Genomic DNA, 24,887 nt, shown 5'->3' on the forward strand with positions numbered 1-24,887 from the left:
GACAAAGATGCCATAGACTTTCCCGAGATTGTATTAATATTTTAAGACTTCTTTTGCAAGTTGTTTAAACCTGGAGATTCAGGTGATGGGCTGATTGGCTTTTACAGTTGGCCCGAAAGACAAGGAGCTGCATGGCTCAATTTGAACGTTCCCATCGGTTCTGTTCTCTGCCTACTGCCTGGTCCGGAAACCTCTGCATGGGCCCTTTGACTGAGATTCTCTCCGGAGGGTGACCCTTGGTCCCCAGTTATCCTCAGAGCTGCTTACGTCTACTAGTACAGCCCCACCTGAAGCTCCCACGGTGTGACACCTGCCTGTCCGACCACCTCCTTCCTGATGCTGCACTGACCAGGTGTGCTTTCCCACAGGGCCCTTCTATGTGTTAGATATGTGAATGATCAGCTCTGTCCCTTCCCACGTGAGGCCCCTCTCCCTCCTTCTCTGCCTGTCTTCCTTGAAGCTAATTCATATATATCTTCGATGCTTCTTATTTTTTATTTTTTTCCTATTCCTATAGATAGAACTTAAGAGGTTTCCATGGAAACCCCTGGCCAGAGGTAGGAGATTCTCAAAGGAGGGTGAGATGAGCAAGCTCTGCTCATTTATGTTGGGCTTGTTTGTGCCTCTCTCACTTCTCCTCAAGCTTTCCCTGGGCAGCTCTGGGACCCAGTCTTATAAGGGGCTTCAGCAGCGCCTGGCTTTCCCTGTGGCTTGGTGGTGACAAGGGCACTGGGAGCTGCAGTGCTGGGTTGTCAGGTGACTTCAGCGAACCTCTGGAGAAAACAGCAGGTTTGCAGTGGCGATTGAAGTCCTCCCTGTTTTGGCACGGGCGTGTCCTGGTTAGAAGCATTGTATTCCAAATCACGGTCACTTATCTTTTTGGACCGAGCTAGAAGGGTCTTCAGGAAGTCATCATAGCATTCCTGTACCTCTTGATGTTAAAAACAAAACAAAAACTCACTGCCATTGCATCAGTTCTACTCTTGGCAACCCTGTAGGACAGAGCAGAGCTTCCTCTTTGGATTTCTGAGAGTTACATCTTTACAGGAGCTGGCAGCTTCATCTTTCTCCTGCTGAACCACTGGTGGGTTTGACCCTCTGTCCTTGAGGTTCGCAGCTCAATGTATAGTTCATTGGTCACATTGACTAACTCACCCAGGTGACAGTCTCCTTCTGTCGAGATGTTGTTGTTGTTGTTGTTGTTGTTAGGCGCCATTGAGTCAGTTCTGACCCCTCCCAACCCTGTGCACAATAGAACCAATCTTTGCCTGGTCCCGCGCCATCCTCACGACTGTTCCTGTGCCCGAGTCCATTGCTGCAGCCACTGGGTCCAGCCATCCGATGGAGGGCCCCTCGCTTTCACTGCCCCTCCACGTTCCCAGGCACTATTTCCTGCTGCAGGCACTGGGTGCTCCTGACAACATGTCCAAAGTATGAAAGATGGAGTGTTGCCGTCCTTGGCTCTAAGGAGCAGTCCTACTTTACTTCTTCTGAGACAGATGTTTGTCCCTTTTTGCAGTCCGTAATTCTTTCAATATTCTTCTCCAGCACCACAATTCAAATGCTCCAGCCTTCCTTATGCAATATCTAACTTTCACTTGCATATGAACCTTGGAAAATACCTTGGCTTCTGTTAGACACATCTTAGTCCTCAGAGTAAGATCCTTGCTTTTCAGTACTCTATAGTGATCTTGTGCAGCAGATTTTCCCAGTGCAATGAGTCTTTTGATCTCTTGACTATTGCTTACATGAGCATTGATTGTGGATCTAAGCAAAACAAAATCCTTGACAATGCCAACCTTCCTCCCCCCCCTCGCCCCCCTGCCGTTATCATGATGTTATCTCTTGGTCCAGTTGTGAGGATGTGGTCTTCTTTACATTGAGTGGAGATGTTAGGCAAAATTATTTTCAACGTTCTAAGTGAGATTTTTGGCTTCAAGGATGACAGCTAGATTGATCATGTTTTGAACAGTTGCCAAGAATCCAGTCACATACAAAGGAGCTATTTTGAAATGTGATGTTTTGCGTGGGATCCATTTTGATAGATCCAAAGTTAGAAGTATATTCTCTCACCTCTGAGTGATGTTGGGCAAATCGAGGGACGGATTGTGTTCTGTGGCCTCTGTGTGTATGTCTTTCTGACATTAGATAATCCTTTTCTGGATAGTATCTGGAATCCCTGTATTATGCAAATGGTTAACATGCTCATCAGCTAAGGTTTAAGTCCACCCAGAACTGCCATAGAAGAAGGACCGGGCCAGCAACATCTGGAAAAGCAGCGCTTACGCACCCTCTTAAGACATAATGAGACACGTTCTGTAATAAGTCCCCACGGAGCGCAGTTCTCCTCTGGGAGTCAGAGCCAAGCTGACACCGTCTGGTTCAGAGTCCACAGTGCTTGCCTGCAAATTCTCCGACTGCCTCAGATAGTTGATGTGCATCTTGGTTGGATGTGAGGTTCAGTGTTGGGGACACGTGTCCCTTGTTTCATCTGGCTTTAATCAGGGTCCTACCCACTAGGAATTTGTCCATTCTTTAATCTGTATGTGGGAAGATGTGGAAATCTTATGTGCCATCACTCGTGCTGAATGCCACGTCATAGCCATTCATTTAAAGAGTCATAAAATGTGCAAACTGGAAGGGATTTTGGAGTTCATAGATTCTGATCTTCAAAACTGAACATTCCTGTGGGCTGAGGATCTACTCCATGGACTCAAAGAACCCATATTTGCACGGAGAACTATCTGTGGACCAAAAAGATAAAATACAGGCCCCAGTCAGCCACCCCATGGGAAGAGGAGGCTTTCTATTCCCCTAAGGAATTGCAGTCTCAGAAAACTACAGGGGCAGTTTTACCTGTCCTTTACGGTTGCCATGAGTCAGAATCCACTTGATGGCAATTAAGAATTTTTTGTTAGAACTATGCTACTTTTTTTTTACAATGAAAAGGACCCTTATATCGCTTCTCGGCCTTTTGGCTAAGATCAAGTGTAGTATCTGTTCTTATCAGTTTAATATCTGATACGTCCTCTATCCGAGGACAATATATTAAATGGATTTTCGGAGCAGGGAGTTGGAATAGGAGCTTGCTCCGTCCACTCCACGCATCGACTTGGTATTGCAGTACTTCCGGGAACGGTGCACCCCCTCGGGGGATAAAAAAAAAAAAAAAAAGAAAAGGACCCTTATGTTTTGAAACAAAATTGCAAATCCCTGACATATTCAAAATTAATTGTCTTGTAAATGCAGTAAAAAGGCACAGAGATAAAAAATAAGGTAGTTACAAATCCGGCTAGACCAGAGGATGTACACTGGTGCAGATAGGAAGAGTTCATGAATGAGGGGGGGCAGGGAGGGAGGGGGAAAATGAGGAGCTGATACCAAGGGCTCAAGCAGAAAGCAAATGTTTTGAGAATGATGATGGCAACAAATGTACAAATGTGCTTGACTCAGTGCATGGATGTATGGATTGTGGTAAGAGTTGTGCGAGCCCCCAATACAATGATTATAAAAAACCCAGAGTCAGGTGGTAATTGTCCTGAAGTGACCCAGCCAGGACTGGGCGGGGTTAATTGTTGGTGTCAGCATCCCCAGCTCTGCTCCCCCCACTGTGAAGGGGCTGCCTCTGGTGCAAAGAAGCTCAGGGCCCGCCCGAGAGAGAAGCTACACATTATATAAGTACAACTTAGCAGGTAGTCCCACCTTTCCACATACGCGACTGACATTTGAAAAGGTGGTTTATTTGGCCCGTAATGGCGTGGGGGCGAGCGCTTAGGGAGGAAGTAGGGTCAAGGGAGTCACCACCCTTTCATTACTCTTGAAAAGTAAGTTCATAATTGAAATTACATTTTTTAAATTTCAGAGTATGGATCCGAACAGAAAGGTTGGCTAGTCTCTGTTTCAAGAAGCACTATGAACTTGAATCTAATTGTAGCTTCAGACTGGTGCATTTCTCTCCACTTCTGAACCCGGGGCAATCAAATCCAGGATTAGTTTCGTTAGAGGATTTTAGAGGACTTGAGAATACTTAGATTCCTGATTAAGCATCAGTTCTTAAACTGTTAAGATGTGAGGTTTATAAACTGGCATTGGGCTCCAAGGTGCAGCTTAGAAGTCCTTTATATGATGAAAAATGCGTGCTTTTCCATTCTGAAACAGCAGTTGGTTGGTGGGCTATTGAAGTACGTGGGGAAATGGATGTCTGTGGGGCTTACACCTTATGAAGATGTGTCCAGGAATGTACGTGACCATGTGGCTTCTCCGAGTCTTAGCAGGGCACAGAAGGCCCACTCAGAGCGTAATACAGGAATTCCTTACAGGGGTGTGGGTAGAGTTAGTCCATTCTAATTCATAACAATCCTAGATAGGGTGTGAATCTTTTGACGCTATCAATCTTTCCGGAGGGAGACAGCCTCATGTCCTAGTCAGGGTAATGAAGTTCCCGGAGGCTGACGACAGAGCAGGCCACCAGACTTGGGCTGTGGACTTTAATACAGGATGCAGTCAATCCACGGTGACACTGAGAAGGGGAAGCTGGGGACAAGGGCCTGGTCAGTTCTACTGTTCTCTTGTTTTCCGTCGATGTCTTCTTGTCAAGGCCCACCAGCATCCAGGGAAGGGCATCTTGCTGCTTTTACAGCTCAGTCTTCTGGGTCATAGGCAAGATGGAGAAGCATGAAAGTAGATGCCAAGGGGAACTGTTTAATCCCTGGCCACAGTTGAATGTGTAATTGTAGGTAAGACCCATTTGCACCCCCCCCCCCCACTCTGTACTAACCCAGACTCCCTGGCTGTGCATGGAAGAGTGGCTTCCACTTCTGCACCTCTCTCTTTTCACATCCATTCCTTCCTCCAATCTCAGGGAGCAATTGCATTTCCAGTGTGTGGCATCTTCCTGCTGTCCAAGTATGCGGACTTTGGAGCTTGTTAGTCTTACCATGCGTTCCTAGCCCTGCTCTTGATTAAGTGAGGCAAGTTACTAAATTTCTATGCTCTGATTTCCTCATCTGGAGAATGCAGACAATATCAAGCTCCTTGGAAGGGATGATGTGAGAATGAAAAATGTAGGGATAGCCGAACCTACACCTGCTGCTGCTGTTAGCCACTGTTCTCTGACTCACGATGACCCGCATCCAGCAGAAGGAAACGCTGCCGGTCCAGCACCCTCTTCATGCTCACTGGCATTCTCAATCCATTGTTATGGCCATTGCATATTTTCAGTGCCTTCTAACCTAGGGGGTTCATCTTGTCGCATGTTATCAGGCAGTATTATGTTGTGATCCACATGGCTTTCACTGGTATTCTTGGGAAGTAGGCCACTCGACCTTTCTTCCTAGTCTATCTCAGTCTGCAAGCACTGCTAAAAGTGCTCACCACGGGGAAACCTGCAGGTATTTGAGACTCCAGCAGCACAGTTACCAACAGCATCACAACACACAAGCCACTGGAATACGACAAGCTGACAGACCGGTGAACCGCTGCCTGACGTACCTCGGCTCCCGTGACAGTGTCTGGCTTATGCTAAATGTCCAACAAATCCTAACGTTTGTCTCATTCACTCTCCAACTGATCATTCCTTCTGATACAGCACCTCATGAATTATTTTTCTTTTCTAAATCATCTGCTTCTTACCTTCCAGCTATTTTCCTCCTTCTGTCTTCCTGCCCCTAGAGAGGAACATCTTTCAACCTGGATCCCCCCCAAACTACTGTCATCCTGAACATACACGATTCTTTAAAAATCAGCGTATGCTGCTTGCCCCATTTCTCCCTGTCCTCTGACTTCTTCACTCTGTGCAAGCTGGTTTTCTTGAGAGCATCATGCCAAAGATGAGCCCTAATTAACTTCCAAATGCCAAGTCCGATGGCCTCTTTCCAGATCTCCCTCTGTAGTACAGAGTCTGCTCTGTCTGATGGGGTCTCATGCTTGCTGTACATGTCATGCTTGGTTTTGTTAGGGGCTTACTTTCACGGGCTTCTGCCTGTCTGCGTGTGTCTGCCCAGGATGTTCTGTTTCCCCCTCCCACCTACCCATTCTCCTCTTTTCCTTCACACTCACAAGATACAGGAGTTGCTAGTAATTGGTAGTGTGTTTGACTGTTTTCTCCTGTTGCTTCTACTGGAACATCTGTGAGAGCAGCATTCTGTCTGTTTTGCACATTGTTTATTCCCGTTACTTAACTCGATGGCCCCGTGCTTAATGTAGAGCAAGCATTCAACACACACTAGTAGAGTGGATTAAAATAGGTTCTTTTCTTAGCTCTCATCTCAACTTGCCTGTACTCAGACTCCTTTCCTGTGCTATAAATCAGAGTCCAGCCAACATTTCCTTATAAAGGGCCCAATAATTAATCTGTATGGCGTGCATGCCCCCAGCCCCAGCCTGCTGCTCAGCTCTGCTATCGCGTGAACGCAATGCTCGACTGAACAAACGGCCGTGGCTGCATCAGATGCAGCTTTTCTTCCAAAAGCAGGCTGCTCACCGGTCATATTTGCCAGCCCTCTGCTCGGGCTTTGTTTCCAGTAGCTCAGCGAACATAGTCCTAGGATTGTCCTCATGTCACCTCAAATTTGGTGTGTCTGACCTGGTATTAGATTCCTGGGTATGGCAAAGCGTTTGTGTTCGCTCCCCAGCCGAAAGTTGGCAGGTGGAATGCACCCAGCAGCGCTGCCGAGGAAAGCACTGGTCATCTGCTTCCTCGGAGATCACAGCCAAAAAAGCCGTGTGGAGCTTTGTGCTCTGTAGCACTTGGGGGTTATCATGAGTCGCAGGCAACTCCAGGCAGAAGGAAGTCCTGATAATCTGCCTCCTTTAAGATTACAGCCAAGAGAACCGTGGGAGCCGTTTGCTCTGGGACACACGGGCTGTCATGGGTTGGAGTCGCCTTGACAGTAATGAATTTGGTTTTCGTTGGGTTGGGACCAGAAAATGATCATCTCCTTTTTTTTTTTTTTCTCCATTTTTCCAAAAGCGGTTGCTTCTTAGTTTAGCTTATGTTTATTTCTGTCTTTGTAGACATCAAAGATAAACACCTCATTGAGCTACATCCTTACCTTTTCTTTTCCCAAGCGCGGTTTGACTAAGTTCTGACTTGTGTTAATTCTGCAATTCTTCATAAGTCTGTCTCGGTCACTGCTGCTTCTCAGGCTGCCCTCCTGAGCCCTATTTTGACTTCTGTTGTTTCCTAATCACTAGTCCATATTTTCTACTGTCTTCAAATGCTGTCTTTCAACAGTGTGATGGTGCCTCTCTTCTTCCTCCTTTCAGCCTTTCTTTGTCTGTTGCCTACTGAGTACAGTTTAAATTCCTCGTCATGGTATCCAGTCTCTTCTCCCACTTCCTGGCTTCCATCTCTTTTCTGTTTGGTGTCAGCGTGGAATGTCCTGCCTGTCTCTGCTGCCCATAGCGATCTTGAGGCTTCGAGATACAGACGCAGTACTTAGTCCTCAAGTCTGATCATGGCAGTGATTCATGACCCCGCAGCCCTCCATGCTGCACTGAGTGCGGTCGGTTGTTTACATCTTTCCTCCCATTCTAAACGTGAGGTGTCCTGGTGCCATAGTGTGTTCAGCATTGGGTTGCTAACCACAAGGTTGGCCCTTGAAACCTACCGGCTGCTATCAGGGGGAACGATGAGACTGTCTGCTTCTATGAAGATTTACTGTCTCAGAAACCTTCGAGAGCACTTCTACTCTGTCCTGTCAGGCTGCTCTGACTCAGAATTGACTTGATAGCAATGGGTTTTGGTCCCCTTCTCAGTATTATAAGCTCCTTGACAGCAGGGACCATGCTGTATTATTGCAGATTTAATTTATACCTTGCACAGAGGTGTTAGTTGCTGAATGAAATGATATCGTTATTTGATAGCATCACTGCCTGCCGGTGGAAGTGCAGTCACACACCTTCCTACATTATTTAGTTGAGTGTGGTTGAGATAACTCCAGCTCATAGCAACCCCTCTCCAGCAGCCCCTAGGCACGCCGTGCTCACAATTGCTGCTGTCTTTGAGCCCGTTGTTGTAGCCACTGCTCCTCCTCTTGTGGAGGGTCTCCCTCTTTTTCCGCGGACCCATTCCTTTACCAAGCGTGATGTTCTCCTTTAGGTACTGCCTGTGATGGTTAAATTTTATGTCTACTTGCTGGGCTATCCTTTTCAGTAGTTTGGAAAATTTTTTAAAAGTTTTATTGACATATAATTCACAAACTACAAGCGGCCATGTAGCTCAGAAGCAACAAAGCCCACATGGAAGAACACACCAGCCTGTGTGATCACGTGGTTCTGAAGGGATCAGTTATCAGGCATTAAAGAACAAAAAATCATATCATTGGGTGCACATCTCCATGATACAATCACCGAGGACAAACAGTTGCATAAGGAAATGTGGCAAAGAAAGCTGATGGTGCCCAGCTATCAAAAGAGATAGCGTCTGGGGTCTTAAAGGCTTGAAGGTAAACAAGCAGCCATCTAGCTCAGAAGCAACAAAGCCCACATGGAAGAAGTACACCAGCCTGGGCAATCACAAAGTGTTGAAGGGATCAGATATGAGGCATCATCAGAACAAAAAAAAAATCTTACCATAGTGAATGAAGGGGGAAGTGCAGAGTAGAGACCCAAAGCCCATTTGTCGACCACTGGAGATCCCCTTGCAGAGGGGTCTAGGGGAGGAGATGAGTCGGTCAGGGTGTGATGTAGCATCGATGAAGAATACAGCTTTCCTCTAGTTCCTAAATGCTTCCTCACCTCCCTACCCCTCAACTATCATGATCTGAATTCTATCTTGCAAGTCTGGATAGAGCAGAGGATGTACAGAGGCACAGGGAATCCAGGGCGGTTGATACCTTCAGGACCAATGCTATGAGTGGTGATAGTGGGAGGGTAGAGGGAGAGTGGGTTGGAAAGAGGGAACCGATTACAAGGATCTACATGTGACCTCCTCCCTGTGGGAGGAACAACAGAAAATGGGGTGAAGGGAGACGTCGGACAGGGCAAAATATGACAAAATAATAATTTATAAATTATCAAGGGCTCATGAGGGAGGGGGGAGGGAGGTGAATAAAAAGAGGACCTGATGCAAAGGGCTTAAGTGGAGAGCAAATGCTGTGAAAATGATGAGGGCAATGGATGTATGGATGTGCTTTACACAATTGTTTGTATGGATTGTGATAAGAGTTATATGAGCCCCTAATAAATTGTTTTTAAAAAAGAAAAAAAAATAATTCACAAACTATACAATTCAATAGTTCAATCATATTAAGAACAATTGTACAATAATCACCACAATCAATTTTAGAACATCTTCTTTGTTCTTGTACTCAACTGTTCTTAGCTCTCAATTTCCCTGACATACCCCCAAGAAGCCATTAGTCCAGTTGCTGTCTCTATGAATTGACGTACCCTAGATTTAATATACAAGAAAACACATTAAAAACAACCACAACAAAAAGCCAACAAGCAAATAAATAAACCAGAGAAAACTCAAGAAACCAGGAAATAATAAAAACTAGAAGAAATTTAAAATGGCTCAAAAGGGAGATGAAATGATAAAGTGTTCAATCCACTTTCCAATGCACTCTGCATGATAGCAAGGCTATTTATGAACCTGGTATAAAGTCAAGAGGGATACATAAGGAGGTTTCATTCCTGTGGGATGTGACAAATGGACTTAAAAATCATTTTATTGGGGGCTTGTACAACTCTTAGCACAATTCATATATCCATGCATTGAGTCAAGCACATTTGTACATGTGTTGCCCTCATCATTTTCAAAACATTTGCTTTTTACTTGAATCTTGGTATTAGCTTCTCATTTTTGCCTCCCTCCCCACTCCCTCCCCTTGATAATTTATAAATTATTATTTTGTCATATCTTATACTGTCCAACGTCTCTCTTCACCCACTTTTCTGTTGTCCATCCCCAAGGAAGGAGGTCACATGTAGATCCTTGTAATCAATTCCCCCTTTCCAACCCACCCTTCCACCACCCTCCGGTATAGCCAATCACACCACTGGTCCTGAAGGGATCATCTGCCCTGGATTCCCTGTGTTTCCAGTTCCTATCTGTACCAGTGTACATCCTCTGGTCTAGCCGGATTTGTAAGGTAGAATTGGGATATGATAGCAGGGAAAGGGGCAGGGGAGAGCATTTAGGAACTAGAGGAAAGTTGTATGTTTCATTGTTGCTACACTGCACTCTGACTGGCTCATCTCCTCCCCGAGACCCTTCTGTAAAGGGGTGTCCAGTGGCCTACAAATGGGCTTTGAGTCTCCACTCTGCACTCCCTACCTCATTCACTATGGTAAGATTTTTGTTCTGATGTTGCCTGATATCTTATCTGTTCGACACCTTATGATTGCACAGGCTGGTGGGCTTCTTCCATGTGGGCTTTGTTGCTTCTGAGCTAGATGGCCGCTTGTTTACCTTCAAGCCTTTAAGACCCCAGACACTATGTCTTTTGATAGCTGGGCACCATCAGCTTTCTTCGCCACATTTTCTTATGCACCCATTTGTCTTCAGTGATTATATCATGCAGGTGAGCACACAGTGATATGATTTTTTGTTCTTTGATGCCTGATACCTGATCCCTTCGGCACCTCGTGATTGCACAGGCTGGTGTGCTTCTTCCATGTGGGCTTTGTTGCTTCTGGGCTAGATGACTGCTTGTTTACCTTCAAGCCTTTACGACCCCAGCTGCTATCTCCTTTGATAGCTGAGCACCATCAGCTTTCTTCGCCACATTTGCTTATTCACCCACTTTGTCTTCAGCAGTTGTGTTGGGAAGGTGAGCATCATAGAACGCCAATTTAATAGAAGAAAGTATTCTTGCATTGAGGGAGTACTTGAGTGGAGGCCCAATGTCCTTTTGCTACTTTAATACTAAACCTATAAATATATGCACACAGATCTATTTCCCCATCCTAATATATAAATATATTTGCATGTACATGTCTTTGTCTAGACCTCTATAAATGCCCTTTGCCTCCCAGCTCTTTCCTCTATTTCCTTTGACGTTCCTCCTGTCCCACTATCATGCTTAGTCCCCACCAGGGTTTCAGCAATTCCTTTGGTTACATTACCCTTGGGCATGCCCTACCAGTCCTCCCACACCCTCCTCACCACTGATTTGGGTCACTTGTTGTTCCCTTATCCCTGGGTTTGTTAACACCAATACCTTTCCCCCCACCTACCCCTCTCCCATGTACCCCCGGAACTGTTGGTCCTGCTGTTTTCTCCTCCAGATTGCTCATCCAGCCTATTTTATTTAGACAGACCTGCAGAGATTTTTGCCTCTTTTTTAATGTAATTTTTCATTGCAGATTGCATGAAGTTCCAGAGCAGATTATTTTTCTATTGGACAATTCATACACACCTTTTTTCATGTCATTGATTACAACTCCACTGTGAAGCATCATGTATCCCACTTTATTTCTGCCTTTTAACTATTGTGAGAAATACTGTCAAATACATTGGCATGCATATGCATATTCATTTTATCATCTGTTAGATAGGCTCTTAATGCTAACTTTATAGGATTGTTATGAGGATTAAATTAAAGTTTCTCCTTCCTAATCTGCCTTTCCTCTGACACTATTTGTAAAGATTTAGCAATTGCTTTGTAAAAATGAATTTCAGTATTCTGTTACAGGGTACCTCTGTCCCAAACAGAATCCTTGTCTTTGGACTTTCAAGACAGATCAATCTGCCTTACCCGTAGATTCTTAGATTTTCTATTTGAATGCAACTCACAATGTACTTCTGTCTTAAAAGCAGAAAGCTGCCCAGTCTCTCCTGGCTGCAATAAATGGGGAAGTAGCAACAGCTAGCCAACTCTCCAGCATCACCCCTTTCCTTTGCTTTGTGATTCTTAGCAGAGCCCACAACCATTCCAGGCTCATCTGAAGTCGCAGAGTGGTGACATCCCACCCTGTCATGGGTTTGTAGAGAGGGAAACAGGGTTGGGTGCCTGGTCAGTTTCATGTACCCCGAAACTGAATGAGTTCACTATACCTTTGCTGAGTCCCTGCTGGACTGTGATCAACAAAGGTGTTTTGTGTCTGGGGTTGTGTTCAGGCAAGAGGTGGTATGAAAAAGATGCAGGTGGCTTAAAGCAATCTCCGAGTCTCCCAAAAGAACGTCAGGTGTCCCTGATGGGATGTACAAAACTGTGGAATGCCAGGTTGCTGGCATTTGGAGATGCACTGCCCATCTTTATGACTAATGGCTCTGGATTTAAAGTATCCTTAGCAGGCTTATCAGAAAATGACTAATTTGGCATAAATCTCTTGTGGAGTCATGGTTTGCAGTGGATTACCACATGCGACATAAAAGCAGCATGTTTGCTGACACACAGGCCTACACGTATGTACACAAGACTGTATACCAGCACAGACAATTTAGAAGGAGAAAATAGAAAATCTCCCTGAAGTCACTTACTCAGCACTCATTGAGTGCTGTTCGGGTAAGTGCTGGTTCTGGTACCGAGGTGCATGGTCTTGGAAGACCCCTCCAAGGACTCAGCATTCACCTCGGCCTCTGCTGAGCACTGAGTATTTGCCAATAAATTGGCGTCTACCTCCTAGGAAACCCAGGTGTTTGGACCCCTGTGATGTGTAGGGCTGTCACGGGCCACATTTTGAAAGTGTATTACCAGGTCTTTCTTCCTAGTCCACTGCAACCCTTTCAGCATCATAACACCCAAGACAGACAGATGGGATGTAGCTGTGTCTGAGGTGCACTGGCTGGGAATCAAACTTGGATTTCCTGCACAAAAGGGGAGAATTCTCTATGGCGTCCCAAAACGAGGGATCATTACACTCCTTTACTTCTTGCAAATCCAGCGGTCTCAGAGTTTAGTTTTTAGGGTCCCAGTAAATAGAACGATAAGTACTCATCTGCTCAGATCCCCAACACCTTATTTGAACCTAGTATAGAGATTATATATAATAATAGAAAATATCTATATTTAGTATGGAAAGGAGAAACAACTTAATAGCTTTATAGTTGAGAAACATGACAGGGGATCAAGGTCAATATCAAAAGTGACAAGTCATGTTGATGGTATATACTGTTGATGTGATGTGTTGAGAAGGCTCTTTATCTCTGTGGTCTTCCTTCCCCAAACCCATAACCCCAGTCTAATCATGAGTAAAAAATCAGATAAACTCCAATGGAGGTACATACTGCAAAATACCCGACTAGTACTAATAAGTGCCTAACACGTCATGTTCATTTCAGTCACCGTGTATATATGGCAGGATGATCCTTAAAAGTAAGGACGACAGTACCAATGAAGAACACAGCTTTCCCCAAGATCCTGATGCTTCCTCCCCCCAACTACCATGATCCGAATTCTACCTTGCAGGCCTGGATAGGACAGAGGCTGTACACTGGTACATATGAGGGCTGGAGGTTCAGGGAATCCAGGGTGGATGATACCTTCAGGACCAAGGGTGTGAGGGACGATGCTGGGAGAGTGGAGGGTGAGTGGGTTGGAAAGGGGGAACTGAGTACAAGGATCCACATGTGACCTCTTCCTTGGGAGAGGGACAGCAGAGAAGGGGGGAAGGGAGACTCCGGATAGGGCAAGATATGACAAAATAACGAGGTATAAATTACCAAGGGCACATGAGGGAGGGGGGAAAGGGGAGGGAGGGGAAAAAAAAAGAGGACCTGATGCAAGGGGCTTAAGTGGAGAGCAAATGCCTTGAGAATGATTGGGGCAGGGAATGTATGGATGTGCTTTATACAATTGATGTATGTATATGTATGGATTGTGATAAGAGTTGTATGGGTCCCTAATAAAATGTAAAAAAAGAAAAGAGGAGAAAAAAATGATTAGGGCAAAGACTGTACAGATGTGCTTTATACAATTGATGTATGTATATGTATGAACTGTGATAAGAATTGTATGAGCCCCTAATAAATTGTTAAAATTAAAAAAAAAAAGTAAGGACGACAAGATGTTGTCTCATGTACTTTGGCATGCAGTCAGGCACGATCGCTCCCTGGTTGGTGAGCAGAGGGGCAGCAGAAAGAGGAAGACCTCGGCAAGGCTTGTTGACTCAGTGGTGGCGACGACAGTGAGCTCAAACATGCCGGCAACTGTAAGGATGACACAGGTCGAGCAGTGCTTCCGTCTTCTGCACCTTAGATCACTACGAGTTGGAGCCACCTTGCTGGCACCTACGTAAGGGAGCCCAGTGGCGTAGTGGGTTATGTGTTGGATCAGCAAGGTCAGCAGCTTGTTATCCTCACGCACTCTCAAGAGAAAAATAAGGCTGTCTGAGCTCCTAAAGATGGACAGTCTCAGAAAGCCAGAGGGGTGGTTCTCCTAAGACTAAGGGGGTCACTCTGAGTCGACTCGATGACGGTGAGTGAGTGGGTGACAACAGCAATCTGTGCATGCAGAAGCCTAGCCAGTGAGAAGGCAGCCGAAGGATCCATGTGCTTGAAGCATGGAATTGGCAGAGAGCACTGAATATCCCAGGGGACTAACAGCAGAATGAACAGATCATTTGTAGGAAAATCAACTGTAATGTATCGAGCAGCGCCCAACCCTGGAGAAAGACCCGTTCTTGGTAAAGTCTCTCAGTGAGATGGCCTGGCACACTGGCTGCAACAGGGGCCCACACATCCCCACTATTGGGCAGGTGACACAGGACGGAGCAACAGTTTGTTCCTTTATACTGGGCTCACAGGCACCTAACAACAATATGATTTTATTCTATGTTCTATATTGTCTGGTTTTTTCTTCTAGTTTCTGTCTATGGGTTTTAGGTCCATATAGAATATAAAACTATATCAAACATGTCATAGATCAAATTCGGTTTTTCCTGGTAATTTTTCTAATTTTTGAAACAGACACGTTTTCCTTTCTTCCATTCTTATGACTCATACCTTGTAAATACCCCCTGCCACTTCAACTGGTGATGTCAGGGGAGCATAGTGCTGCTCTTTGACCCCATGTAGTCCTATGTTCTCACTGCTCTACATTAATCCACTTTAAGTTCCCGCTCAACTTCATTTCACTCTCCATCCTGTCGGTACCTATGGCCCCTCATGGGCTTTAGTCACTTTACTCCCGATACCCATTATTGCCCTTTTTATTTAACTCAGGTGGAACTCCAGCCTTGGGTCAATGCACCTTCTCATGCTCGGGGCTGTTGTGTGACACAGAGGGAAATCACGTGAGGACGTGGATCGGCGGCACTCTTACGTGTGTAGTTTCCAAGCTAAACTTATCTTCTTGGGAGACTGTGTGGCTCGGCATTATAATGCCTGCCTCTATTGCGGTACAAGAAGCCACATGCACAACTTTCACCTACCTGTCAGTGGAGGCTTTTATGTTGCTGTGATCCTGAACAGGTTTCAGTGGAACTTCTAGATTAAGAATAGGAACAAAGACCTGGCAATGTGCTTTTGAAAATTAGCTGTTGGCAACCCTAGGGATCACAATGTTCCCACCCGCAAAGGTTCTTGTTGCTGCGCAAGACCAGGAAAGTTTCTGTTCTAGAGTGCACAGCGTCTCCATGATTGGGGATGATCTGATGGTGGTTAATATCACCCAACTAAACTTGGTTCTTGGCATGGCCCCAAGACTTTTTTTTTCCCGTTCAGCTCTACTCTTTAGAATATGACTATTTCAAATCCCCTTGACTCCTAAAATCCACAATCCCACCACTTCCTCACATCATCTCAGCTGATAAATTCTTAGTACCGCTGAAGAAAAAGAAAGCAATCTTTCCGGGTGGGTGCAGGGAAGGTGAAGGAGAAAGGGGGAACAGATTACAAGGATCTACATATAACCTCCTCCCTGGAGGACGGACAGCAGAGAAGTGGGTAAAGGGAGACGTTGGATGGTGTAAGATATGACAAAATAATAATTTATAAATTATAAAGGGTTCATGGGGGATGGGCTAGTGGGGAGGGAGGGGAATGATACCCACGGCTCAAATAGAAAGCAAATGCTTTGAGAATGATGAGGGAAACAAATGTACAAAAGTGCTGGACACAGTGGATGTATGTATGGATTGTGATAAGAGTTGTTTGAGCCCCCAATAAAATGATTTTTAAAAAAAGCAATAATTCGACTTAGACACATACTAGATGTCTGGTCATCTTTTCTTCCTTCTGTGTTACGTCCTGCCATTTTCTCCGGTCTGAGGCTGATTCCACTGTTAGTGCTTTGGATCCCACCCTCTCCTGTGTTCTTAAAACTTAGTCACTATACATTCTATCTTATACATCTGATCTTCTGTTCCCTCGATGAAATTGTTCTTCTCTAGATCCTGATTTCACTTAATTCATTAGTTTATCAAATATTGACTAAGTGCCTACAATGCACCAAATGCTGTACAATCGGTGAGTATACATTGGGCAAAATGCAAATAGAATTCCTGCGTTCATAAAGGCAGTGTGTCTGTCAGCACCACAGCCAGCCCGCGGAAACTGAGTAGATTACAACTCGTCGCGACCCTAAAGAAAAAGCAGACCTGCGCCTTTGGCTTCCCAAGGCCATCGCAGAAAGCTGCATGAGAGGCTGGTTAGTTCAAGCTGCTGACTTTGGGGTTGGCAGTCCAGCACGTAGCCCACTCTGCCAACAGGGCACCCATAAGCATCATAGGAACAAGTAATGTTTACATTGGCAGGGCTGAGTAATAGTTGCTGAAATAAATCAGCTAAGATAAAGGGTTAGTATTTTAGCTAGAGTGATCAGAGAAATAGTTCCTGAAGAGATGACATTTGGGTTGAGTGCTGCATGGGATGAAGGACAGGGCTATTTGGGGATCTACAGGGAGAACTTGCCTGTCAGAGAGAATAGCCAAGCTTATGACCCAGGTTTGGGAATGTGTATGGCGTACTTACTGTGGGATGACATCAGGACTAACATACAAAAGAAGAGCAGAAAGTCATTTGTAATAGATTTTGCTGCCCGTATACTTTACTAAGAATGAGGGACTCCATTGGGCCTCCGCTCAAGTACTCCCTCAATGCAAGAACACTTTGCTCTATTGAACTGGCGTTCCATGATGCTCACCTTCCCGACACGATCACTGAAGACAAAGCTGGTGCATAAGCAAATGTGGTGAAGAAAGAATGAAAAATCAAATCATTGTGAATGAGAAGGAGTGCAGTTTGTCTGTAGGCAACTGGACATCCCCTTACAGAAGGGTTGTGGGGAGGAGATGAGCCAGTCAGGGAGTAGTATAGCAACGATGAAACATATACCTTTCCTCTAGTTCCTAAATGCTCCCCCTCTACCCCCATTAACATGATCCCAATTTTACCTTACAAATCTGGCTAGACCAGAGGATGGACACTGGTACATATATGAAATGGAAACACGGGAATCCAGGACAGATCCCTTCAGGACCAGTGATGAGAGTGGCATTACCGGGAGGGTGGAGTGAAGGTGGGGTAGAAAAGGGGAACCAATTTAAAGGATCTACATATAACCTCCTCCGTGGGGGACGGACAACAGAAAAGTGGGTGAAGGGAGATGTTGGACAGTGTAAAATATGACAAAATAATTGATAAATTATCAAGAGTTCATGAGGGAGCAGGGAGTGGGGAGGAAGGGAAAAATGCGGAGCTGATACCAAGGACTCAAGTAGAAAGCAAATATTTTGAAAATGATGATGGCAACAAATGTGCTTGACACAATGGATGTATGTATGGATTGTGATAAGAGTTGTACGAGCCCCCTATAAAATGATTAGGAAAAAAAAGAGAAAGAATGATATCCTCTTCCAGGGACTGTTCTCAATTGTTATTGTGCCCAAAGTACATAGAACAAACTCTTACCATTCTCACTTCTAAGGAGTATTGTACTTCCTCTAGAATTTTATTGGCTGTGCTGTTTCGAAGACAGATTTGTTTGTTCTCCTGGTAGCCCATGGTGCTTTCAATAGTCTTCACCAATACCATAACCCAAAGACATCAATTTTCCCGTAGTCTTCATTTTTTCATTGTCCTTCTTTCACATGCATCTGCAGTGATTAAAAATACCATGTATTGGGCCAGGGCACTGTAGTAACTCTCCTGATGCAGAATTGTCCAATGAAACACATTGTCTAATTTCTTGAGTGCTTATTGCGCGATTGACTGTGGATCCAAGTAAAATGAAATCCTTGACAAATAAAATAAAAGACAGACTATGGTCAATTTGAGAGGATTATGAGTGACGGGGTGGAGTCTAATCTGTCCATCGGATCATAGCCAATGACACTTCTGTGTGGGCATGGCCTTCTGAGAATTCTGGGAAATGTGGTATTTCCTCCTTGGAGGTGGGAGACTCTCTGCTCACACTCTGGGAGACATAGCAGCTGACAAGACACATGAACACACCCTGATGCAGAGACCCTGCCAGCGCTGAGATGTTTCCAATGCCACTGGATCCAAAGACTTTCTAGCCTGTGATCTTCTACATTTGGCATCATTGCATGTGTTTCATGAGTCTGAGGAGGACTTTATAGATTGGTAACGGCTAATATTGGACATGTGGACTTGATCCGAACTTGGCCGGGATGTTTTCTCAATGTTCAATTGCTCTTGTATATAATGTTCAATTGCTCTTGTATATAATGTTCAATTGCTCTTGTAAATAATCCATGTGTCCATGGATTTGTTTCTCTAGTCTACCCAGACTAACACACAGACAGAAAGAAAAAACTAAAGTGGATGTCAGAAGAGATTTGAATCTTGCTTTTGAATAAACTGCCCCTCAGGCAAACAGAAAGGAGCCCTGGTGCGATAGTGGTCACACTTCGGACTGCTAATTATCTGGAGGGCAGTTCGAAAACACCAGTGGCACTGCAGGAGAATGTTGAGGCTTTCTACTCCCATAAAAAATTAGAGTCTTCGAAACTCCCAGGAACCATATTTCCCTGCCCTGTAGGGTCGCTGTGAGTTGGGATTGACCCGATGGCAGTGAGAATTCGAGTGAAAGCAAGTAGAAGAATTGATGAAATCAAAGAACATTTCAAAGCAGCTTGAGAAGACAGAGCAACGTATTACAACGAAATGTTCAAAGCCCTGCAAATATAACACCAAAAGAGAAGAACAGGCGCAGTGTATCTCAAGCTAAAAGAACTGAAGACGAAAGCCAAGCTTTGAGTTGCAATGTTGAAGGATCCTGTGGGCAAAATATTGAATCATGCAGAAAGCACAAACAGAAGATGGAGGAATACACAGAGTCACTGTACCAATTGGTTGTCACTCAGCTGGTTCAAGAGCTAGCATATATGCTCAAGAGCTAAAGCAATGAAGGAGGATGCCTAAGCTGCTCTGACATCTTTAGCTTAAAGCAAGGCTCCAGGAGTTGAAGGAACACCAATTGAAATGTTGTAGCAAACTGATGCTGCACAGGAAGCACTCACTAGTCTACGCCAAGATAATTAGAGAAAGTTATCTGGCCAACCAACTGGGAGAGGCCCTTTATTCCAAAGAAAAGTGGCTCAATAGAATGCAGAAATTATAGAAATTTTCATTAATATTACATGCAAGCAAACTTTTGCTGACAGCATTTTTTAAATGGTTGCAGCAAGTACACCAACAGGGAACTGCCAGAAATTTGAGCTGGATTTAGAAGAGGATGTGTAGCAAGGGCTATTGTTGCTGCTGTTGGATGTATCTTGGGTAAAAGCAGAGAATACCAGAAAGATGTATACTTGTGTATTATTGACTATGCCAAGTCGTTCAACTGTGTGGATCATAAAATACTGTGGATAACATCGAGAAGAACACGTCACTGTGCTCATGCAGAAGCTATACATAGACAAGAGGAAGTTGGAACAGAACAAGAGAATATGGCATGGTCTTCGATCAGGAAAGGTGTCTATCCTGTCACCATATTTATCAACGTGAATGCTGAGCACATCATCAGAGAAGCGGACTCTCTAAAGAACAGGCATCAAGATCATCGGCAGCCTCATGAACAACTTTTGATAGAACACAACCATGCTTGATGAGAGTGAGGAGGACTTGAGGCACCTCCTGAAGAAGGTCAAGGACAGTAGGCTTCAGGGTGGATTATAGCTCGTTATAAAGAAATAAAAATTCTCACAAATAGACCAGCTAGTCATAAGTGGAGAACATATTGAAGTTGTCAAAGGTTTCATATTATCTCGATCCACAACCAGTGTTCATAGAGGCAGAACTCATATTTGCATTGGGCAACTATGCTGCAGAAGATCTCTTTAAAGATTAAAAAGGAAAGATGTCTTTTTGAGGACTGAGATACACCTGACCTTGCCATGGCATTTTCAGTCACCACAACATACACATATGAAAGCTGGACAATGAATAAATCAGATGGAAAAATAATTGAGACTGCTGAATTTTGGTGTTGGTGAGGATTATTGACTGTTCCGTGGAATGCCAGGAGCACAATCAAATCTATCTTGGAGAAAGTATAGTTGGATTGCTCCTTAGAAGGAAGGATGGTGAAAATCACCTTACATACTTTGAACATGTTATCAGAAGAGACCAGTCCTGGGAAAGGGATATCGTACGTGGTCAATTCAAGAGTCAGTGAAAAAGGAAAACCCTCCATGAGAAAGCTTGGCCTCAAGATCGCAACCTCAGGCTCAAGCACCACAATTGTGAGGCGAGGCAGCATTTCGTTCTGTTGTCCATAGGGATGGCTGGATGGCACCTAAAAACAGCAATAATCTGATCGATATGAGGAACAGCAGGATGATGCATGTGTTGGGTCATAGTGAGCAAGTTATAAATAAGATTGGGAGGCGAGGCAAATGTTGGATTATTTATATCTGATCTTTAAGACACAATCTTGTTTTAGCTTCCAGACCCTTCTTCTATTCTCTTAGCACTCCTACACAGTCTCTTTTGTGGCTTCTTTTCTGCCCATACGTGTGTCTGCGTGTTTAGCAAGATTCTACCGTAAGCCACCCTCTCTTCTCCTAAGACTTACTGTTCCTGGTCTTGACATTGAGAATCCACTTGATGGACGTCAGTTAATGTTGATTATTTTTAATTCCTTATCCATTCTGGTGGCTCTCTTTAGGGCAACATTCAGGCTGATCTACAGATCTATGAAATTATAGCCTAGTATTTATATATGAACTCACCAAGGGAGGATGACAATAAGATTCACTTCCCCTTGTTTTAAAATTATATAGTTTTATAAATGTAGCCTAAGACTGGGAGAAAATGAGGTAGTTGCTTCTATAAAGATTACAGCCATTTGGGAAGCAGACTTTGCCTAAGATTAAGTAGTATCTCTTCTTAAGTTTAATATCTGATAATATCCGTTAGCTGCAAGATCACAGCCTTAGAAACCCCACGGGGCAGTTCTGCTCTGTCCTGGAGAGTACCACGAGTTGAGATTGACTTTATGGCAGTTGGTTTATAACCCAAATGCCTGATAGAGTCCCTGTTTGGTTGTCAATATGCACCATCAGCAGATGAGGATCCCAAAAGCTCCCCTCCCACAGGCTTAACCAGACTCGTGTCACCGTAGTCAACTCCACTCCGAAAAACCAGCTCTTCCTCAGTCACATTTCGAATGCCGTCCGACCTGATGGGCCCGTCCTCCAGCACCATCTCCAACAATGTTCTGCTTCTATTCCTTAGGCCTTCGGTATCTGACAGTGTTTTGAAGCTATACGTAAGGTTTTTCAGGGGCGCTTTCCTTAGAAGGGGGTGCCAAGTCCTTCTTCACTGGCAGTTCTTAGTCCGGAAGCTCCGGTGAAACCTGTTCACTTTGGGTGGCCTGCTGGTATTTGTAATACCGGTGACATAGCATCCAGCACCACAGCAGCACACAGCCAGCAGAGTGTGACAAACTGACAGACAAGTGGTGTGTCAGCTATCTTCATGAATAAAATAAATGAAAGGCAGAATCCGTTCTTTGGCAGCCAGTTCACACTACTGACTAATAGTGAACCTTCCTCTTAGTAAAGATTTGATGCTCCTCGTTCTCGTTGTAACGCGCTGATGCGCAGAGACCCTCTGTACCACCGAAGGAAACGTGCCGCCCTCCCAATTTTTACGTCGGAGCCGCCTGCTGCAGCCACTGGGTCAACCCTTTTCTACTCCTAGAGATACACTTTTGGACTTGGACAGGCTGTCCATGCATCCTTGGTAAATTTCACCTTATTCTTTGTTACACATTGTTCCAGGCTTTTAAGATTTCTCAGAATTTTGCCTCAATCTCTGATTACTTTGTAAGTTCCACATCATCTTCAATTTTGATAAGAGTGCCTTTTATCTCTTCAATTCAGTCATTGATAAGATTGTTGAACAGAAAGAGGTCAGAGACATGAAGGACCTTCCAGGTAATATATTTTCTAAATCCTGCTCTCTGACTAATAATTATGCTTTTAGAATTATAACCCGCTGCAATGGAGTGGAGTCTATCTCATATAGGACAGACGAGAATTGCTTCTTGGAATTTCAGTGACTGTAAATTAAAAAGAAATCATTTTATTGACATACAATTCACATATCAAACAATTCAATAGTTTAATTGTATTAAGAAGAGGTGTGCTATCATCACCACAATCAATTTTAAAACATTTTCTTCTTTATTGTACTCATTGTTTTCTCCCCATCCACCAACTTCCACCTCCCCACCCCCTACAAACTTCCCCAACCATGCCTCTAGGAAATTGTTAATCCCGTTACAGTCTCTATAGATTTACCTGCCCTGGATTAAATATACAGAAAAACACACAAACAAAAATCTAAAACCCACAGCAGTAACAAAATAAACCACAGGAAAACCTCATTTGAAAGCAGAAAAAATTAAAAACTAGAGCAAATTAAAAAGGGCTCGAAACTCTTATCTGCAGTATTCCACTTTACAATGCGCTCTGATAGCAAAGCTGTTCACACTTCCGGTCTGTGGTCCACGGGGATTCATCAACGTGGACACCCTTCGAATGGACTGTGGGCTTCCATGGTCATCCAGAGCCTTCTGCAAGCGGGGTGTTAAGAATTTAAGCTTTAATACCTTTCCCTCTGGATTTAGATTTTGTTATTTGCAGTCTCTGGGTCACACAGGCTGGTGTGCTTCTTCCATGTGGACTTCGCTGATGACTCACATAGATGGCCGTTTGTTTGAAGACAAGCCTTTAAGACCTCAGCTGCTATTCTTTCTGATCCATAGTCAATGCTCTTGGAAGCAGCAGCCAAGAAATCAGATGGCACATGGTATTGGGCAAATCTATTGCACAAGATCCATTTAAAGTATTAGAGAGCAAAGATGTCACTTGAGGACTAAGGTGTGCCTGGCCCAAAGCCTGGTATTTTAAATGGCTTCATATGCACATGAAAATGTGAGAATGAATAAGGAAGGCCAGAAAGGAATTTAGGTATCTGAATGACACGGTTGGCAAAAGATATTGAAAGTACCATGCACTGCCAGAAGAATACATCTGTCTTAGAGGAAGAATAGCAGGGTTTGGACAGTGTGTCTTAAACCAGGCGGCCCTCTAGTTGCGGAGCCACTGTCTTAGGGCCAGCCACGGTCTGAGCTCCTTGCGTGTCTTCTGTGCTGGTGTATCCTGACACGGGAGTCTTTCCTGGCTGACATCCGCACTACTGGCTTTTCCTTTTTACTGGTCATTGTCCCTGGCCATGCTGTCTTGTGGCTTGTGGAGCCCAAGATTCCACAAACCTGAAAATTTCTTGCACAATAACTGACACAGAATGAACCTTGCGCTGCTCTCACCAGCATGGGCAACAACAAAAAAACCCCTTCAGCACGGCCACCATCACCACCACCCACTGACATCCATTGATTCCAGCTCATAGTGACCCTAGAAGAGAGAGTCGGACGTCTGAGCATTCCAGAAACTGTAAAACCAAACTCTTTTTTTAAAAAAAGAGCCCCCATTATATTGGGATCTCTCACAGCTCTTATCACAATCCATACATATATCGTGTCAAGTACATTTGTACATATGTTGACATCATCATTTTCAAAACATTTTCTTTCTTCTTGAGCCCTTGGTATCAGCTCATTCCCTCCCCTCTCTCATGAACCCTTGATAATTTATAAATGATTAAATTTTTCATGTCTTACACTGACCGCTGTTTTCCTTCATCCACTTTTCTGTTGTCTGTCCACTTTGGGGGGTGGGGGTTGTTATATGTAGATCATTGTGATTGGTTCCCCATTTCTCCCCCCATCATCCCCTTACCCTCCTGGTATAGCTACTCTCAATATCAGTCCTGAGGGGTTTATCTGTCCTGGATTCCCTGTGTTGTGAATTCTTATCTGTACATGTGTACATGCTCTGGCCTAGCTGGGTTTGTAAGGCCAAATTTGAGGTTATGATAGAGGTGGGAAGGAAGCATTACAGAACTAGAGCAAAGTTGTGTGTTTCATTGGTGCTATACTGCACCTCGACTGGCTCATCTCTTTCTTGTGACTCTTCTGTGAGGAGATGTCCAAGTCTCCACTCTGCCTTTCCCCTCATTCACATTGATATGATGTTTTGTTCTTGGTCTTTGATGCCTGATACCTGATCCCATCGACACCTCATGATCACACAGTCTGGTGTGCTTCTTCCATGTGGGCTTTGTTGCTTCTCAGCTAGATGGCCGCTTGTTTATCTTCAAGCCTTTAAGACCCTAGATGTTATATATTTGATAGCCGAGCACCATCAGCTTTCTTCACCACATTTTCTATGGACTCATTTTGTCTTCAGGCATTGTGTCAGGAAAGTGAGCATCACAGAATACTGGGTTATTAGAGCAAAGTGTTTTTGCGTTTAACTGAGTAATTGTGTAGATGCCCAATGTCTATTGGCTACCTTAATACTAAACCTATAAATATATGTACATAGATCTATTTTCTTATCACTATATGTAAATATATTTACATATGTACATGCCTGTATTTAGACCTCTATATATGTCC

General features: G+C 44.3%; 1 protein-coding gene and 1 non-coding gene across 6 annotated transcripts in view; both read left to right on the forward strand.

Moving 5' to 3' along the window:
* The window catches only part of GRAMD1B (GRAM domain containing 1B), a 336,257-nt gene that overhangs the window by 33,235 nt on the left and 278,135 nt on the right, over nucleotides 1-24,887 (forward strand). The gene's annotated exons all lie outside the window — the stretch shown is intronic.
* On the forward strand, nucleotides 2,959-3,149 carry LOC142447375 (U2 spliceosomal RNA). Its single transcript, XR_012784103.1, has one exon. It is a non-coding gene; the product is annotated as a U2 spliceosomal RNA (small nuclear RNA).

Source organism: Tenrec ecaudatus, chromosome 4, assembly GCF_050624435.1.
Source record: "Tenrec ecaudatus isolate mTenEca1 chromosome 4, mTenEca1.hap1, whole genome shotgun sequence".
In the NCBI taxonomy this organism is placed as follows: domain Eukaryota; kingdom Metazoa; phylum Chordata; class Mammalia; order Afrosoricida; family Tenrecidae; genus Tenrec; species Tenrec ecaudatus.